Below are 6000 nucleotides of genomic sequence, written 5' to 3'. Positions count from 1 at the left end.
CCTCCCTCCCTTTCACACTTTTTTTTAGCCTGTTTTACCAGTTTGTATCTATGTATCAAATCATCAAACAAAAGTAAGCTTCACATCACATCAGGTAAAGAAGGCATGCCCGGGCACTTCTATCAGCCTCCCAAAGATGCCCGTTTCAAGTCCTCACAAGAAGGCAGCCTCACATTGAAGTTCAAATGGATAGCTCTCGGGCACAAGCATTGCAGGGGGGTAGGAGGGAAGCTGCCTCACCTCTGTACCGAACTCACATCCTACCAGGGAACAGCGCGAGGGGGGGAAGAATTAAAAGTGCAGCTCACGGGCAAAGCAGTCGATTTCTTCTCTTCTCTCCCTCTCGCTGCCCCCCTCCCCTCCTTCCTCTTATCACCCCCATCCCCTCAAGCCCCCCTTGGAATGTCAACAAAATTGGGAGTGGGAATGTGGCCCTCTGATGAAAATCAGCTTGCTCAATGGGGTTCTCACATGAAAAGAACAGCGCCAGAGAACAAACAGATTCCCCCAACTATCATTATCATAAGCCGTTTCTATAGTGAAAATGAACTAATCATCCAGTTATTGGCATCTGGCTCGTTATTCTCAATATGCCCCAGCCCAATGGTCTTTTAGCAGTAAGGACTTGACATTGAATAAAGACAATTAAACTACAAAGGGACTCGATTACAATTCCGCCACTTTTGCATCAGGGAGTAATACATTGTAATCTAAAAACCAACCCTGTTGGAATACCTTGAGCTTAAACACTTGAGGAAAAACAGGGTAAAGCACTAAGCAGCAGAAAATTATGTTGGGAAAAAAGCTCAATTAATAGCTTAAGGAAAGTCTCCATCTCGGGCTAAATATCTTCTTTCCCCATGAGCCTTTGCCCGGGTGCTCCTCCTCCCCTCCCCGCAGTGAGGCCTAATTTTCCTGTTTTTGCTGGGAAGATTTCACGGTTCACGAGATCAAAAGCTTGCATAAGCTCTGGGTTTGTTTACATCAGCCTCCACCCCAGCAGAAAGCCACACTGATTATCTTTCCCCTTCACTTTTCTGGCTCGCGTCCCACCTCGTCTAAAAAGAGCCCCCTGCCCCCTCCCTTATTTGCACACCTCCTTACTGTACCTGTTCTTATAATTTTTTCCAAGAAACGCCCCCACATCTAGACCTGACGAAGAGATCTCATCTTGCCAACTAAAACCCGCACTCCTCTACTCTCAAGTTGGTCCACTTTCAGGAAATTCAGGAAATGACTCAAAGAGTTAATCATCGCCACCTTCAAAGATTTCCCATTAGTAACAGCCCTCTTTTAGAAGAGGTTCCGGTGGCTTTTTTTTCCACTTCGAGTGGGGATTTCGACACAACCTAAATGTAGCCTAGTTCTCTTGACATTTGAAATGGGAGTGTGACATTGGAGACACAAACAACCACCAAAGCAACATACAGTATAAATGAATGATCTGTTTGCTTTTCCAGTGTCCCATTTCAGGAGCCACGGGGACTCCACTCTCTTCAGGAAACCGGGAACGCCTCCGATGCCATTTAACAATGCTAAACTGACAAATGGGTGTACTTCTCTTTCTGACAATCTATCTTTCTATCCATCATTATCAATTAATTTTTACATACACATTGATATATGCATTTGTGAATTCATTTACAAATGTATTCATGCTCTTCTTTTGTCTGTATTATGTATGTTTGAGCCATCTATCAAAGTGATCTACTTAATTGATATGACCCTTACTTCCTGTAGTGTGACACAACTTAGAGGTTCTTAAACCCGATTGCTTCCCCCACTTTTTCCACATGAAGGTATGAGCTTTCAGAGAGGATTACAAGCCAGAGCTGTGCGAAAGAGAATGGAATGTTCACCCCTACAGGGCATTTGGATGGGCCCAGAACTGTATGGCCATGGACCGGCCCATCTCAGAAATGTGGGTGCAGAGCGGAGCATAATACCTGGTGCTGGTTCTCATGAACACTTTATAATAGCCAAATCAGTGCCAAGTGTTGAGGTGCCCCAAGGCATCCAGGGTGAATCAGTTACAGCAGGAAACTGCCCACCTCTGAGTTGGAGAATTCTCATGATTCACAAGCCAAATAATTCACCTCTTCAGCTACCAAAACTTTTAATTCAAATAACGGAAGAATGGAATCAAAATAATCTGCTGCCTCCTTTGACCTAAAGGGCAAATTCAGACTTTTCTGAGACTTCTCACAACTCCAAAAACAACGCTTCTGTTTATGCGTTTACATCCCTTATTTAAAGGAAAAAGCCTCATCTCTGAACGGGAGAAGCCATATTTGAAGATAATTATGAGAACGTATTCCCCTGCTCATCTCAGAGAACAAACAGACCAGCTCTGTCTTAACCCACCAAACAAGAACCATATGCCTATCTTTCTTCTCCATCCCCCCTTTATCCACTACCTCCTCCCCTCATTCTCCACCACCCGTCTCTTTTCCATGAGAAACAACTAAATACAAAGACCCAGAAACACATGTGGGAAGTCATAAAGCCTGCAAAATATACTTTTTCGTTTCCACCCCCCCACGCGCCCACCCCCAGCCTCGACCCTTCACCCAAGCAACAAACCCACAAGAGCGAGAGTATAAAAAACTAAGAAAAATAGGGCAAGGGACAGGAAAACAACAAAAACTAGAGGACAAAGAACGTGGGGAAATCACAGCATTGGGAAACAGACTTGATTGCATGTGTGTGAAGAAGGACTGGCGACAGACAAGCAGGAGAGTTAAGGACAAGGAGCTGTGGGCTCTGCGACTCCAATGCCTGGCTATGTTGCGCCAGGGGGGCACACGGCGCCCGTCAGCGAGTGCCGTGTGGGACGAACAAACACAAACAGGGAAGACAATGCCGCTTCAGTCCTCCATTCAGAATGACTGTGTTCTACTGTTCTTCTGTGGTCAGTTTCCCCATAGCATGAAGATGGATAGATTTCCTCAGAGGCCCCCTTTTCATGTCTGTACCCCCCTCTCCCCATTGTCTTTGGGGACCCTCCTTTACCACCCTTCCTACCTGCCAAATCATCTGTTCACTGTCTGCCCCCACTAAATCTCCTAGCTTTCCCATCATTGAAAAAGCCTCTGGACTTATTAGAAGCTGGATCACTTCTTCATTAGCCCAATCGTTAGTGCTTTGGAGGTAGTTATCTTCTTGGGTGTTAACTGAAATGGCTTGCAGCTGGGTTGTGTACGGCTCAATCTCTAACAGGTGTTGGGCGATGTGGGTAAACAATGGCAGCAAAGCCCGTAGTCTTTCGGCAGAGAGAAGAATGTCTACGATGGGAACCAGTCAGATGCTGAGGACTCACACATACACAACCTAGGTGGTTTGAGAGGATTCATTTAGCTGTGTATAAACACCAGGCCTCGTTTGACTCAAAGCGTTTCTAGATGGCGAGAATCAATAAAAATCACTAGGGGTTTGTGTCCTTTCGTGTTTAACTGACGTTGGCTGCCGTCACTTTGCTCTGTTGCTGTACGTGCAGAATGATATCTTGAAGATAAAGCACATCCAACGAAAACTTCTACTAGAACTAGAAGTCCTGAAAAAATTATCTAAAAAAGAATACAATGTCTTTGTCTGGTTTTGTACCCTTTTCTGTCTCTGACCGACGAACATGCATCTTCCCATACCGCAGGATTAACCGACACGATTGGCTGAAGAAGGCCGTACTGCCTTAGCTGCAGGGCAAGTTCCGAAGTGCCGGCGGGTTACATGAGCAGCTCACATGACAGGGGTTTGTTTTATCCCTGGGAGGCCTCCAAACCCAGAGTGGCCTCACCACAGCTCCCACAGCCGTCTGGGGAATGGACTGTGGGCCCAGAGGAACGTATGTGTGAGCCGCAATACTGCAGCACTACTCCATACATACATAGAAAGTCCCTGGTTGTTTCCAAAAGGAACCGGGATGTTCGCTGTGTTCTTCTCCACTGCAGCCACGCCCGATCACTCTGCTATGGTACGATGTCAACGTCAGGTCACGGGTCTTCAAAGAGATCCCCATTTCCCATGTTACTAGTAGTATTGGGGTGTCGACGTGTAGAGTATGTGTTTTCTTTGTGCTTCGTTCATCAATCAGTAAAAGTGTGTCTCCTCATATCACTCAATCAAGGTTTGTTATTTCATCTACTGTTGATCTAGTACAGGGGTTCACAATTGGTCCTCAAGGACCACAGTACATTCCGGTTTCGGTTCTGATACAGATTTGACATATGTTTATTGGTCTCATCTGACTACTGGTTTTATTTAACTTCATGACAAAGTACTGTATGTTTGCTTTCTTAGCCTATGGCTATGACTCCAAATCCCCATGGCATACCAGCCTGACCACAATGTGATGTAGGGCCAAGGTGTTTATACGTCACCAGGTTGCGATATCTTTACACATTAACATACCAATGTACGGACAACGCCCGCAAAGCTCAGAACATCGTATTCCCACATTCAAGGGAAAAACCACAGCGATTTGATCGTCGTATTCTCGGCAACGTTGTTCTCGATATCTGGGATTGTCTGAGAAAAGACGGGCGGTTGGTAGGATTTAAAATACACACACCAATCAATTGAGGCCACAGGCGAAGCCGTTCTGGTGACAAGCGCATTCCGATGGCTCGCTCTGGAATGCTGGGGTTCGTTGCATGCTATAAAGCTTGTGTTATCAGATCATTCAGGACGTTCTGAAGTTTGGCACTCCGGTCTTCCAAACAATGGAGGCCTAAGCGGCAATCTGCGGTGACCGCAGAGTCCCGTCCCATCTCCGTTTGCCTCCCCAGATCTGAGAGACACACACCGACCGGTGGTGTTTAGCGGAACAAAGCTAGCACGTTGCTATATACGGCTGTGGTTCACCCCTCTGTGAATACGAACCCTGCCAGCCAAATTGCTCCCCCTTGTTGACAGTGGTTTTGGGCCTAAGCCTCATGTCTCTTGCCCAAGGAACACATGCTGCTATGGGGGGTAGGGAGGGAGCCTCCACAGGGGTAGTTAGTGTAAATAGCAATGTCTATATCCATCGATCCATCCATTCGTGTTTCAGAACTGTAAAAGGGTAAAAAGGGTAAAATAAGAGAGAGAGAAGGAGGGAGAAGATTGATGCGCCCTAAAATAAAGAGAGTAAATCAGAGGAGCATGATATTACTTTGCTTTTTAAAGATATTGCGGTCGAGGACATTGAAATGCAATGTCACATTGTGTGGTTTGGAGAGAACACCAAACCATAAACCAGTGATCAGTGTTACTCTAAAGCCTATCACTTCTCCATGGGGGACGTGTTTAGCGATCCGAATGAGGCATATCTTTCTGCTCGCCTTGAATGCACTCACACAACTCTTTAATCTACATAGCCAAAAGTATTATTTATCGCTCTCTATTTTGGTCTATATAGAATAGGTCTAGGACTGGGTAGATCCACCCTGTACAGTATATCCTGTCTCATATGGATATATTTACTGTGTCTCAGATACTGGGCGAGCCTCTTACTTAGGGTCTACTACATTAGTTCCTAAAGTTTAGGAAGAGGAGTGCTGTTATTGACACTCAATAGAACACATCACAGACAAGATCATGTTGAATCTAGAGCCCCCACACTCCCCCTTCATAGTGGCATATCCATATCATGAGAGAGAAAAAGAGAACGGGGGGAGTGAACGAGAAGGAGAGAAAGAGAGAGAATAGACAACTGAGAGAGAAGAAAGATAGGAAACAGGATAGAGAGAGAGAGAGAACCAGAGAGAGCGAGGGAACATCTCTGTGCTCGCCCCTGGAGGATAAAGGTGGTTTTGGTTGAGTTTCAGATGTAAGCTCCTGTTAAAACCCCCAGCCTGGACCGTTCACACGCAAACGCTGAGACCCACCACAAATACAATGAAACATAATACTACATTTAGGTTGAGACCAAGGGCACTACGGCAAGTGAAGACACGGAGCTCTCTAAAGCTGTCTACCGGCTCTGTTCCTTTCAAGACCATGAGCACAATAGAACCAAGTTTG

This window comes from Coregonus clupeaformis, unplaced genomic scaffold (assembly GCF_020615455.1).
Source record: "Coregonus clupeaformis isolate EN_2021a unplaced genomic scaffold, ASM2061545v1 scaf0066, whole genome shotgun sequence".
NCBI lineage: Eukaryota > Metazoa > Chordata > Actinopteri > Salmoniformes > Salmonidae > Coregonus > Coregonus clupeaformis.
This window is presented reverse-complemented; position numbering follows the sequence as displayed.